The sequence below is a fragment of the Uranotaenia lowii genome, chromosome 3, assembly GCF_029784155.1.
Source record: "Uranotaenia lowii strain MFRU-FL chromosome 3, ASM2978415v1, whole genome shotgun sequence".
Classification (NCBI taxonomy): domain Eukaryota; kingdom Metazoa; phylum Arthropoda; class Insecta; order Diptera; family Culicidae; genus Uranotaenia; species Uranotaenia lowii.
Window position 1 is genome coordinate 179,765,485 of NC_073693.1, and position 14,875 is coordinate 179,780,359.

Sequence of the window (14,875 nt, forward strand, 5' to 3'; positions counted from 1 at the left end):
AAACGTCACAGATATATGTTAAAACCCATTTGGCAGGTCCAAGAGGGCCTTTTTTGTGTTTCTATCCAATTTGCTTAACAGCACGGCGCAGCAGAAAACCTAAACGGGCAGAAAGGAGCGGTCGGAACGCCAAAATCCGACTGATAAACCGATCAGCACGTCCCCTCGTGGTGAAGAACCAAACCACGGTGGTGACATCCTGCAGAGGATCGTGGGCTCTTCCGGGACGCCGGTAAAGAGCCTGTGATACCCTGGGCGGTGCTGAAACAACCAGCCGTCCAGCCCTGCTCCATAAAAATTCGACCAACATCAGCCGTACGCAAAAGGGTTCAGCGGAAGACGAAACTTCAATCGGCCGGCCAAAATGTGCCTAAAGAACCGCAAGTATACCGTGTGACGTTATTGTAAAGAAACACATTTAGGGAAACCAAGTGTATTAATAAACCCCCACAAATTATGTAAAACCCAACGTATGAAGATATCTGTATTATGGGATAATTTTTGATTCCTTTACACCATTTGCTCAGTAACGTTATTGGCTGAAAGCCCCCCAAAACTTCACTCTTGATCGGCCAGGTTGGGAATTGCTAGCTCCGCTTTATATTGATTTCATTAAAGATTTTGACCCGGTTGATAGCATGCGAAGTACCACCCGGTACGTCCCTGTCTAGCTTGGTTCCTTCTGGATATCCCTTCTGTGAGTTCCCCGGAGGAAAGTGTCTTGGGTTGAAAAGCATACGATCCTGAGTTCCATCATAATTTCTTTTCCCATGTTCCCCACCCACTGAGTGTAGCAGCTGTCGAGTTACATTCTGGCGCCCACATAAAAACTAGTTCAACCTTTTACACACAAAACTTTCGAGGCTCCACTTAGCAAAATTTTGCAGTTACTTTCGATTAGCAAAAAGGATTATTTTACTGATGTGATAGCAAAAAGCAAATTTTGCTTCTTTTTAGTAATTAAAAAGGCAATTTTACTTGATATTAGTAAAACGAAGGTTTTCTAGCCGCTTTGTTTATAGACAGCAGCCGCCGCCAGTTAGGAGAAAAATAATAAACTGACGCGATAAGGTGCGGTTCTGAAAGCGCGATGCTGGTGGTCCTAGCGGTGGCAAAATGATAGCCAGATCAATTCCGGATGCGTACAGGTAAGGGCCGATCAAGTAGTGTACAGATTTTCCGATATTCGAATTGTAAAATTGTTTGTTTTTTTTCAACCAGGTTTCAATTTCCGACAAGATTGACGGGTTTTTTACAACAGTTCGGAAGTGGACAACTGGAGTTTCAACGCACTGCATCGGGCACAATCATCGATGCATGAATGACGATCGGTCGCTTGGGGTTTCATTAGCCGGAAGGTGCGTTTCCAGGATCCAAACATTTTATGAAAAGTGTTAGTGAAAGGTGTTTTGAAAAATATAAATAAATTCAAAGTGATGTTATCCGAGCATTCTTTTAAATAATCGAATATTCCCTCGAAATTTGCAGATAAAAACATAAAAAATTGAAATTTCAGATTCTGCAGGATTTTTTACACTGGTTTTTGCTAAAATTTTAGTAAAACATGCCGGCGGCTTATTTTTCTCTAATTTGCTAAAATTTGAGCAGAAAAAAATTGCTAAATTGATTGCTAAATTTCTAGCTGGTCAAATTTGAGCAAAATTTTGCTAAATTTCGGCCTCGAAAATTTTGTGTGTACATTGTCCATCCCCCGGAGAGGGAAGAAAATCAGTTCTGATTGTGCCAAAATCGTCCTCTGAACGATTCACTGGAACTTAATTTCCAAGGATTACCGATTTATACAAAGTGTTTAAAGTTTATTTGAAGTCACCAGTGCAAAATTTACAAATCGTGTTAAAAAATTTACAGATTATTTAGTGTTTATTATTTATCAATCTATTATAGTGTGTACAAATTATATTTACATTTATTCTTTTTGTGTATTTTAGAACCAAAATAAAATTGAAAATGGATTCAGAAATTCAAAACATCTATTCGAATTATTTGGCTCACCATTTAGCACGAAATGAAATGGAATACGAGTTAACTATAAGAGCAGTCCCGTTTGCAGAAAAAGAATCGAGAGCTGCATTGCTAAGACGTCTGAAAGACCGTCTCAAGGTGGAACAAAATGAATCGAACCCTGATATCGATTATTCTCGGTGGGGAAAATCTGTTGACGAGGAAATCCAAATTATAGATTCGGAGGTAAAGAACATTGCAGATATTCTTGAGAACCGAGTGCATTTTGACGGTATTCGCGAAACCCTGAAAACTAGATTAGCACACTATTATGCCAGATGCACCCGAGCGCTGGAAGCTGCCGAACTGGATCAAGATCTGAAAGATCTGGATCAGCTGCAGGCATTGACGATCAAGTATTTTCAGTCCCATTTTTCTCCTATTGGCGTCTTGCAAAAAGTTCAATCGGAACTACTAGTTAACATAGCCAGATCGATATCAAACCTTAGTCTGTCGCAAATTCCGAATGCGAGCCCGTCGAAGAAACCTTCCGGTAGGAAAAATAAACCTGTGCTGTCGCGAAATAGTAATCGATCGGGAAGAAGCGATGATATGCTAAGCAGCGAGAAATATAGCAGCGAAGAAGGCGCTGTAGCTCGAGATTTAATCGAACCGCGATTTCCGCCGCGAAAATTAAAATCGACCGAAATGAACCGCGCGCGAGTTTCAGATTCGGAAGAAGCCGAACGGTATGTGAGGCATATTCGTCTCAAAAAGGGCAATCGGGGCCCATCGCGGATCGAACGTTCGGACTCGGATGAAGATTGGGTGTTGCCATCGGACTCGGAATCTAGCGAGCCCACTCCTCGTCGTCGCGAACGCAGATCTCGTCATGATTCACATCCTCCGCGTAGGGGCCGCCCAGTTTCCGATTGGAACCTGTGGTATGACGGAAAAGACAATGGCCAAGGTTTAATGCGTTTTATCCGGGAAGTCGAGTTTACCGCGAATTCGGAAAACATGTCCCAACAAGAACTTTTTCGGTCAGCGATTAATCTCTTCCGTGGTCCAGCAAAGACCTGGTTCATGTCCGGTTTTGAGAATGAGGAATTCGCCTCATGGAAACAGCTAGTTCGCGAAATGAAGAACGAATTTTTATCGCCGGATCACGATCACGTGAGCGAGATGCGTGCGATTGCACGTAAGCAGGGCCCGAAGGAGAAATTTCAGAATTATTTGATCGAAATGCAGAAGATATTTAACGGGTTTACGAAATCGATTTCTGAGAAACGGAAATTTCAGATGATTTTTAGAAATATGCGTGCCGATTACCGCGGATATGCGATTGCGTCGAAGATAGATAACCTTGCTGATTTGAAGACGTTCGGTCGACAGTTGGATGCCACGTTTTGGTACAAATTTCAAACTACTGAAGAAAATCCTCGCGTTCGTAGTCAGGTAAACGAAATTACGACCGGAACTAAACCGAAAACTCGGGACGGTATCGAAACGCCGAACCAAAAATCGCGGTACTTCTACGGAAGCTCGAAATCCGAACCCTGGAAAGAAACCCAGAAAAAGAAGCAACAGTATCAAGTCTCAGGAAAGTCTACCCTCGATCAATCTCGTAAGAAGAATCCTGCTCCTGATGGCCTCGAAATCTTACTATCCAATTATTCACCATTACCTGAAGGAAGATGCTACAACTGTAGACTTCCTGGTCACCACTTCAAGGAATGTAGCAAACCTGTTCATGTTTTTTGTCAAAACTGTGGGTTCATGAATTTTGAAACCAATAATTGCCCCTATTGCGAAAAAAACTTGCGACCAACTGCTTGAAAGGGCAAGTAGTTTCACAGAATCAAAATCCCTTTAAAAATTCCGATCAGACCGTAGATTTGGCCCAAATAGGGTACCAAGTCGTTAATCCATCCGATTATGTCAATCCCCATTCGCTCGAAGTCAATGAATTGTTACTTAACTTAGAAAATGACGATCGTCCGTTTGCCAAAGTCAGTATTTACGATATTCCGCTCATTGGCCTCTTAGATAGTGGTGCTAATAAGAGCGTATTAGGTAAAGGAGCCGAGAATCTTATTAGAATGTGTCATCTAAAAATCCATCCCGTCGATCTAGATGTAGTTACAGCCAACGGTCAAACGTTAGAAGTTCTAGGTTACGTGAGCACGCCTGTGACTTTCAATGATGCGACAAAATTGATAGATTTGTTGGTTATCCCTTCCTTGAAACAAAAATTGGTCTTAGGCCGATTTTTGGGTCAAGTTTGGGATTGTACCATCACTTGTTTCAATCTCTGTCGATGAAATTGATTGTTCACAGGACGTGTTCGAACTCTCACTCGACCAACAGAATCAACTGAACGAAGTCAAAGATTTGTTTAAAGTTGCCGTGGACGATAAGTTAGATGCCACCCCTCTGATCACCCATCGAATAGAATTGACCGAAGAAGCCAGAAAGAAACCTCCAGTACGCATAAACCCATTCCCCGTCTCACCAAAACGACAGGTCCAAATTAATGCTGAGTTGGACAGAATGTTAGAATGCGGAATTATAGAAAGAGCTTATAGTGAATGGTCGTTGAGATTAGTGCCCGTCGACAAAGCGGACGGAACTGTACGGCTTTGCATTGATGCCCGAAAGCTCAATGAACTGACCGTCAGAGACTCTTATCCACTCCCCCACGCCGACAGGATTCTCAGTCGTCTCGGTCCATCCAAGTACATATCCACTATTGACTTATCCAAGGCTTTCCTTCAAGTCCCCCTTCATCCTCGATCAAAAAAGTACACTGCCTTCTCAGTGTTAGGCAGAGGGTTCTTTCAGTTTCGAAGGATGCCTTACGGACTCGTAAACAGCCCGGCTACTTTAGCCCGGTTGATGGATCGCATACTTGGCGGAGGCGAACTAGAACCTTTCGTGTTCGTTTACCTCGATGACATCATCGTGGTAAGCGACACATTCGAGGATCATCTAGCCCGTCTTCGTGAAGTTGCATCCAGACTAAGCATGGCGAATCTATCGATTAACATATCAAAATCAAAATTTTGTGTAGCTGAAGTAGGTTACTTGGGATATATCTTGAGTCAACAGGGACTACGACCCAACCCTGAACGTGTAGACTCCATAGTCAATTACGAGAGACCAACCTCACTCCGTGCCGTGAGAAGGTTCTTAGGGATGTGCAACTACTACCGAAGATTCATTGAGAACTTCAGTGCAGTTGTACAGCCCCTAACGGACCTTCTCAGAGGCAAGCCGAAAGCCGTTAAATGGAGCGACCTAGCTGAAGCAGCGTTTGTTAAAATAAAGGAGCTGTTGATCAGCACACCTATCTTAGCAAACCCTGACTTCAGCAGGCCTTTTTGCATTCACTGCGACGCAAGCGATCTCGCCATAGCTGGAGTACTTACCCAGTTCCATGACGACGTTGAAAAACCCGTCGCTTACTTCTCGCAGAAGTTGGGTACAACCCAACAACGGTATTGTGCCACCGAGAAGGAAGCACTGGCGGTCCTCAAATCAGTGGAAAAATTCCGTTGCTATGTGGAAGGTTCAAAATTCACTATTTATACCGACGCCTCAGCTCTTACATACATACTGCGAAGCAGCTGGCGAACCTCGTCCAGACTGTGCCGCTGGAGTATCGAGTTACAACGATACGATTTCGATATCAAACACCGACGTGGTTCCGACAACATCGTGCCGGACGCGTTATCGAGAGCAGTTGAAGAGCTGAAGGTCTCCCCTGGTCAGTCAAACTGGTACCTCGCCACGGTAGCAAAAGTTAATCAAGATCCTGAAAATAATAAGGACTTTAGAGTTGAGAACGGTATCCTAAAGAAATTCTTGTCCTCCCACGAACCAAACACAGATTACCAATTCGCCTGGAAAGTTTGTGTACCACCAGATCTTCAAGAGCAAATTTTGATAGAAAATCACGACGACTCGTTGCATCTAGGTTTCGAAAAAACACTCGCGAAGATTAAAAAACTTTATTATTGGCCGAAAATGGCACGATACGTTCGATCCTACATCCAAAAATGCACGGTATGTAAAGAGTGCAAGCCCTCTAATCGATCGCAACACCCTCCGATGGGCAACCAAAGGATTGCCACGAAACCGTTCCAAATTATAGGACTAGACTTCATCCAATCACTCCCCAGGAGTAAACAAGGAAACTTGCACCTCTTGGTTGTGATGGATATTTTCTCAAAATTCTGCCTCTTATTCTCTGTTAAGAAAATTTCCACCCCACTCGTGTGTAAATTACTCGAGGAAAACTGGTTCAGGCGTTACTCCACACCAGAGTGCCTGATTTCCGATAACGCATCGACATTCCTTTCGAAGGATTTTAAAGCTTTCCTCGACCGGTTTAAAGTTCGTCATTGGACCAATTCGCGATACCATAGCCAATCTAATCCGGTAGAAAGGCTAAACCGGACAATAAACGCGTGTATCAGGACCTACGCGAGGTCTGATCAGACACGTTGGGATACGCGTGTATCCGAAATCGAGCATGCTTTGAACAGTACGCCTCACAGTGCCACAGGTTATTCCCCTTATAAAACCATATTCGGACACGAAATCGTCGATTCAGGAGAGGAACATCGTGTTGATAGGGATGTATGTGGAATTTCGGATATTGATAGGCAGATGCAACATCTCCACACAAACCAATTTATTCGCGACATCGTTTCTAAAAACATAAAGAAAAATTATGAAAAAAATGCAAAAACTTACAATCTGCGTTATAAAACTCCTGCTCCGGTTTATGATGTAGGCCAGGTCTTCAAGAGGAATTTCCGTCAATCGTCAGCAATCGGCAAATATAATGCCAAACTCGGTCCGTGTTATCTCCCTTGTACGGTCCTGGCTAGGCTAGGAACCAGCTCGTACGAATTAGCAGACGCCTCTGGAAAATCGATTGGTGTCTTCTCGGCAGCAGACTTAAAACCGGGTACCTGAAAGAGAAACAAAACAGAAAAAAAACACCAAAAGTTACCACTCTTGATTGACAACGATACTTAAACTCACCTGTAATTACGTTCTTTGTTGATTTCCTTCCATCCCGTCCTCTGTGGGTTGTTGATGCGAAGAGCTGAAACGACAAAGAAACAACATTAAGACTCCTGGCTATAGTAGTGCAAACATTTTTCGGATGTGTTGCAGAACGTAGCAAAACAAAAAACCACCAAACAACTGAGCCTTACCTGAAGATTTTTGAAGTTTTCCACCATTTCCAGATATTTTTCCACCGCAGTTTTAGCAGGAACTGAAAAGAGATAGAAAAACGCAATTAATCAACTAAAATCTGCATTCATAGCGCTTAATGGGAACTTATTTTGTGAAAATTAGGACTTACCTTAAGGATCAACAGCCACCATCAGTTTGTTTACATCGAAAACATTCAATGTTGAAATTTTTCCTTCATTTCAACATTTCCACCTACTTGTTGTTTTGATTATAGATTCTTCTTGTATTCTTCTTCGGAAATACATTCGATTTTGAAAGTGACGTTTCCCGTGAGTGACCGTCAAAAATATACACTGAGCTAAAAATCCCAGCTGTTTCTGTCACACGCTGACTTGAAAACACGCGAAGTGTGATTTAAAAAGAAAAAGTTCAAAGATTTAATCTTTATTTGGTTCAATCAAATTAAAAGATAGGTACAACGACGCATTCATCTCTCTCGAAACAAAATGAATGTATACACATTCATTTTGAAAAGGGACGATAGGGTAATGTAACCGTTTGTTACTGCTTTTTATGTGACTCCGCCACAAAATCCTACCACTCCTGTACTCCGTTGAGAGTAATACCACAGTAGATCCAATTCCTCTTTCCTAAACGCCTAAATGCAGGCACTTTTCTCTGAGGGATATCCATGGGCGTCGGGTTTAGGCAGGGTACATGCCGGGGAAGTGTGATCACCCGGAGAGCGAACACACCCGCGTAAAAATTACATTCTCCTTCGTATGTGTGTCGGTCAAATGTAACGTAGATTTTTGCACATGCGGGGCTAGTTCTTTTTCTGCCTGTGACCGTTTCAGAGAACGGAAGTGCGCGTCATTAAAAGTTCGTAAAATTTGTGAAATTGTGGTGTAAATGTTTAAAAAGTTTTTTTCCTATAATTACAGAAAAAAGTAGCCAAGTAAAACCGCAGCAAGGCTTACAGTGGCATACATTAGTTAAAAACCTAGTTAAAATCTTATAAGCTAAAAGTTTAAAAAAAAATAGTACGGTTAGTAGAAGCTATGATGTAGTGTAAAAATGTTAAAACTTAATTAAATATATATTACTTAAATAGATAAAAAGTGGTTGACAATACAAAAACCACATGCAGTGTAAAACCGCATTCGACGAAACACAACATTAAAAAGGTAAATTGTCTAAAAAGAAACAAACAAAAATGTAAACCACGTGTAAATTAAAAAACGTCACAGATATATGTTAAAACCCATTTGGCAGGTCCAAGAGGGCCTTTTTTGTGTTTCTATCCAATTTGCTTAACAGCACGGCGCAGCAGAAAACCTAAACGGGCAGAAAGGAGCGGTCGGAACGCCAAAATCCGACTGATAAACCGATCAGCACGTCCCCTCGTGGTGAAGAACCAAACCACGGTGGTGACATCCTGCAGAGGATCGTGGGCTCTTCCGGGACGCCGGTAAAGAGCCTGTGATACCCTGGGCGGTGCTGAAACAACCAGCCGTCCAGCCCTGCTCCATAAAAATTCGACCAACATCAGCCGTACGCAAAAGGGTTCAGCGGAAGACGAAACTTCAATCGGCCGGCCAAAATGTGCCTAAAGAACCGCAAGTATACCGTGTGACGTTATTGTAAAGAAACACATTTAGGGAAACCAAGTGTATTAATAAACCCCCACAAATTATGTAAAACCCAACGTATGAAGATATCTGTATTATGGGATAATTTTTGATTCCTTTACACCATTTGCTCAGTAACGTTATTGGCTGAAAGCCCCCCAAAACTTCACTCTTGATCGGCCAGGTTGGGAATTGCTAGCTCCGCTTTATATTGATTTCATTAAAGATTTTGACCCGGTTGATAGCATGCGAAGTACCACCCGGTACGTCCCTGTCTAGCTTGGTTCCTTCTGGATATCCCTTCTGTGAGTTCCCCGGAGGAAAGTGTCTTGGGTTGAAAAGCATACGATCCTGAGTTCCATCATAATTTCTTTTCCCATGTTCCCCACCCACTGAGTGTAGCAGCTGTCGAGTTACACTGTAGAGCTTCTCATTTTAGGAAAAGTCAGAGAATTTCATGTATCTAGCTTTAACCGTTCCTGAGATATCTCGTCGGGAAAATAGAGTTCGGGTCATATAGACCCTAACCCCAGAGAAAGGTTAAATACAACTGATGATACAAATAATTTTCGTCCATCAACCTTAACACTTTTGATTCGTAAGCCTTTTGATTAACTGTGGACATATTTTTTTCTTGAAAACGTTGAAGTTATAAGTGTTGCATGATATCCCAGTTGACGGTATTAGGAAAACACAAGGGCGCTGCATACATTTAGGGGTAAAAACTCAAACCTTTGGAAGAATGGAATTCTAATGTCTACTAATGTTTGTTACTAAACAATCATACTCCAAAGAATGTAGGGGAAAACTGTACAAGACGCACCAGCGGGATAAGATGGCCCATGCCATTATTTCTCAAATATACACCAACCAACGGCTTCGAATGATGTTTTTCTTTATTTTTATTGTAGTAAACAAGCTTTTTCATCATTTAATAGGGTGCTTAATCGGTATAGCGCACGGCACCCTTCCAAATAAACGAATTTCAAATCAAATCAAAAATCATCATTCAATACATGAAAAGTTCACAAAAACTACTTTAGTTCTTAGAAACAGAAGAATTAATGGAATCAGCGAGAAACTTGTTATTTTTCATAAGTAACATATAAGGTTTAATGGTAAAACAGCCTGCACAATCTGATGAAACTACAGCTTATCGTTTATCCACTCATGTGCACTTTCGGAAGACTATGAAATTTTTGTTGTATTTTATTAACTTCCTCCAAATTAAAAAAAATTCAATCATGAAAATTGGGGTAGAATGCCCACAAGACCACGTGTTTTTCGCTCAAATTTTGAATGCTGTTAACTTTTGAGAAAACCCGAATATCAAAACAAAATGCCATTCTTTTTATTTGCTGGCTCCCAAATAACGATAACAATGCATAATTATAACAAATTTCGACCTTGTTCGAGTTAAAACGGTGCACCAATATTCGATTCTAAAAAATTATCGGCCGCCATGTTTGCCGCGATATCACTATATCAGTCAAAAAAATTTAATTTCGTTGCCTACTTGAAGGCGTTTTATACATAAGGATATTAAAAACTGTATTTTGAAAAGAGAAATTTTCGATGAGTTTAGCAATACTAAATGATTTTAGCCAAAGAATGGTTAGTTTACGAAAATACGATGACATGTAATCAAACATTTGATATAAATAGCAATTTTGCTTAACTGGTGCGTCTTGTAAAGTTTTCCCATATGGAAAGCAGATTTTTAAGGAGCCACTTTGGTTTGCATTGAAACTAGCTTAACATGCGAGAAACTATGCAATCTTCATATTATTGTAATCATAAGATGATAACTAGGTTGAAAAAAAAATAGGATTTAATAAGGGCTGTAGTTTACAAACTTTTGTTCTAACCTATCTTCTGCATGATGCCACGATTGACGATATATTTTTGTTCTGAAAAACTTCGAGGCCATGCAAATTACAATTTTACACAGTCCGTTTTCTAGGAGTTTTGTTACGAGCAGCATTTGATACTGGAAATTATTTTTAGGAATTTTATGCTACAATACTGTGCGATACTTGGTGGTGCCTATTTTAGAGAAGCTGTTAAAATGTAGATTTAAAATAACGCTAAAGCGTCATGCTGGCTCTTTTTTATCATCATTTTGCTCTCGAAGTTGAAATACTAAGGCAAAAGCATTTTTCTGAATTGCTTAGAATCAACATCGGCTGGACGACTTTATTATCTGTCCGCTGATCCCAGCCAACCGAAACGTCGCATTACTTCAATAAACGGACAAATCCTCCAATTCGGTGATATGCAACTGAAGTAAGCTAGCGGCAATCAAAAGTAAAGCAATGATGAAATGGAAATTAAATTAATAGTGCGTTCAGCTTCGCTCCGTCCTACGCTTTGCTGCGAAAACCAGAAGCTTTTGTCTGTATCCTGAAAGTGATTTATTTGCCATGGGCAGTGTTTCATTAGAGGGCATGAGCATTTGCCGGTTTTGTTTTCCGTTATATATGGCAGACCAGCAGAAGACTCGAAGTGACACACTTACAGTACCCAGCACACTAAATTACGGACGACCACGACGAGAGGCTTGCCACGGCCTATAACTTTTGGTAGTGGGTACTTACACGAGTGTGGGTGTGTCGTGTCGAATAAAGCAAGTTGGGCGCTATGCTGGAACCAATTAAGCCAAGCCGTGGACAATACTTTCGGTCCACGACTGACAGTTGCGACATACATCAGCTGATCTGATAAGATATCCTTACTGTAGTAGTTGAACCACGTTGAATGTCCAGAGCCTTCAAAGTGCTACAGCTTTCGCGGACAGCTTCCAATTTATCAGAAGAGGTAATGCCACTCATTCGACCCAAGATGATTTGGAAGAGTTTGAAAAGCCTGCGGCGAATATCTAAAGTATCATCATTAGTGATGCTATCATTGGACAATGCGGACAAGGAGCAAAAGAGTAAACAAATCTATTTCTGACCTTCCACTAGCCCAAAACTACAAAAGACGTCATTCGTGTTATGTCAGCATACATACTTATATCGTCTTCGTTGAGAAGAAGGTTTAATTTGGATTTCCGCCGTTTTGTTGAACCAATTTATCGAAAAAGTCAAATAAGAGGACTTGATTTGGCATTGCAAACCTACCGTCATCTGGGACATCATGCAACACTTTTCAGCATTTTAAAAACTGAATGCCCACCGCTTCTTGTACATCAAAAGTTTTTAAGTTGATGGAACACCATATTGACGTAGTCAATATTGTTTTTTGGTTTCACCAGTTATTTTTAAATTTTAAATCAAATGACTACATTCGAAAATGCATAGTTTTGGACATACACTGCCGACCAAAAGTTTGGGATCACCCGCCAAAAAAGATAATGAGCAATAGCTACTTCGAAGGTTTTTTGAGCAGAAATTATGTTTTACTTTTGTACTTTAAACTTAACCTGAAATTAGAACGTTTTCAAAAAATCGCACTCAATATTCAAAGCCGAAAATCTCGGGAGGGTGGACCAAATTTCAAAACTTGAAATGCATTAGAATCCTTATTCTTTACTTCTCAAAACACAATAAAAAAATTTGTGCAAAAATTTAAGAATGTACTTTTAATGAATAAAATAGACACTTAAGTTATCGTCCAAAAGTTTGGGATCTCCCTTTGGTATGGTGTATCGGCCAAAAGTTTGGAATCATTCTTTTAAAAACAGTCAAATTAATCTCATTCGTATCTTTCTCATCTAACATCGTATTGCAGATCTGAAGGGTTCATTTTGAAGCTTAGGAATTGTTGTTTATTTATAAATTTATTCAAAAATTATATTTTAAAACAATAATTATAAAAAATTCAGAATCATAAGAGTTAATTTTCATAAAACAATGAATTTTAGGTAAATTTTTATCATAATCACTTTAAAATATAATTTCTGAATGAATTTATGAAAAAACAACAATTCCTAAGCTATCAAATGAACCTTTCAGATCTGCAATACGATTTTAGATGAGAAAGATATGAATGAAATAAATTTGCATATTTTTTTTTTAAAGAATGATCCCAAACTTGGGGGAAGATCTTGGTAGGCTGTGGGCGAAAAAAGCTGACAATTTTTTTTGACAGGAAAATTTTCTTAAATTTGTGATGTTGGTGAAAAATTCGAGAAACGAAGCTTTTATGGTGGTTGAAATACAAGAAATGGAACCGACCAGTGCCCCTCCCAAAAGAAAACCTACTATCTAGCCTTGGTTCCTCCGAAAAGGCGAAGCCGGCAGTTTTCCCAATGTCACCTGATCCAGTCAAGTCACGTTTCCTGAAATTTTTACAGGAGTTGTATCTATCTCTTGAATCATCTGTAATCATCGTTTCCCTTTGATTTGGTGAGCTCGTTCTGTATTATTTTAATCTGTTTTTTTTATCTTAATATTCTACAAAGGAATCCTAAATAACCAAAACTACATATAATAATCATATGAAGCGTTTGGTAGGGAACTCCACGCTTCATTCCTCCCTTGAACCTGTATCTTTTGCGTTTTACATCTCATGGTTGGCCTGGCCTTAGTAGTATCTGCAATGCATGTTCTATGTATCAGATAGGTACTATGTTGAAAAGAAAAATGAAGAACGCAAGTTTTTCATTTTCCAGGATGCTTACAAGTTTTGGCCATGTTGGTGTGAGAAGAAGAAGAAGAAGAATGATCCCAAACTTTTGGCCAATATACCATACTAAGGAGTGATCCCAAACTTTTGGACGATAACTTAAGTGTCTATTTTATTCATTAAAAGTACATTCTTAATTTACCACAAAATTTTTTATTGTGTTTTGAGAAATAAAGAATAAGGATTCTAATGCAACTCAAATTTTGAAATTTGGTCCACCCTATCCCGAGATGATCGGCTTTGAACACGATGACGACAGTACCACCTGCCCATCCATACGCTACCTTCAATCAGCCATTCACCGCACCTCTAGTTGCACCGTGCTGTCACCACGACCCATCGGCATTATATTTCAACCCGGTAATGTATAACAACCCATATTTTCTGCCGAACCGACGCGTGCCTATATAAGCACTAGCTCTTCTGTAAATATAAACCATGCGGATCATGTTACCATTCGTTCGCGCGATCACCAAGTTATTAATAATAAAGAAATTGTGGCATATTGCCAAAACTTTAACAGAATGCGAAGCGCATCTAAACTAAACACAATTCATAAAAATTTAGTAGCAAGTAATTATACTATCATTTTAGGAACCGAAACAAGCTGGGATGATAGTATAAAAAGCGAGGAAATTTTTGGATCGCGTTACAATGTCTACAGAGATGACCGAAATTTCAATTTGTCTGACAAGAAATCAGGCGGAGGCGTTGTAGTAGCAATAAGCTCTGCTTTCGATTCTGAGCTTATTGAAATAACTAAGCACAAAGAATTTGAGCAGGTGTGGGCAAAAGCTCAAATCTTCAAGGAAACCCATATTTTTGGATCGATCTACTTTCCTCCAGAATATGCCAGTAAAGATTATTTCCAAAAGTTTCTACTGAGCATAACAGAAATATTCAAAAGCTTCCAACCCGAATTCAAAATTCACCTGTATGGCGATTTTAATCAATCGAATCTGCAATTTTTACCCGATGAAGATAATGAGGCAATCCTCTTACCGATTTTTGGAGATAATGAAACATTACAATTCCTTTTCGATAATCTTGCTACCTTATGTCTTAATCAAATAAATCATGTGAAAAATGCCTGCAATCGCTATCTCGATTTACTGTTTTCAAACTTGACTGATGACTTTTGTATTTTGGAAGCTACTAATCCAATTTGGAAAAATGAGATCTTTCATACAGCTATCGAATTTTCAATAATATGTTCTGACAACAAAGGAATACCAGAATACGAATATGAGGAGACCCTTGACTTTTTCCATGCAAATTACACGATGATTAAAACTAAATTACAATCAGTTGATTGGCAATCATCATTTCAAAGCGAAAACCAAACTGTCAATCAGGTAGCTATTTTTTATAACATTCTTGGTAATATCTTAAGTAAATATGTCCCAATAAAAATAAAGCGACGAACGAATAATAACAGA

At 39.8% G+C, this 14,875-nt stretch overlaps 1 protein-coding gene and 1 long non-coding RNA gene across 4 annotated transcripts in view; both read right to left on the bottom strand.

Annotated features, from left to right (window-relative positions):
- LOC129755561 (uncharacterized) overlaps positions 1 to 14,875 on the bottom strand; it is a 112,838-nt gene that overhangs the window by 13,048 nt on the left and 84,915 nt on the right. The window lies entirely within an intron of this gene.
- LOC129755562 (uncharacterized) lies at positions 6,773 to 7,459 on the bottom strand. Its single transcript, XR_008739283.1, has 3 exons — positions 7,346 to 7,459; positions 7,194 to 7,255; positions 6,773 to 7,081 (listed from the first exon to the last, which is right to left on the bottom strand). It is a non-coding gene; the product is annotated as an uncharacterized LOC129755562 (long non-coding RNA).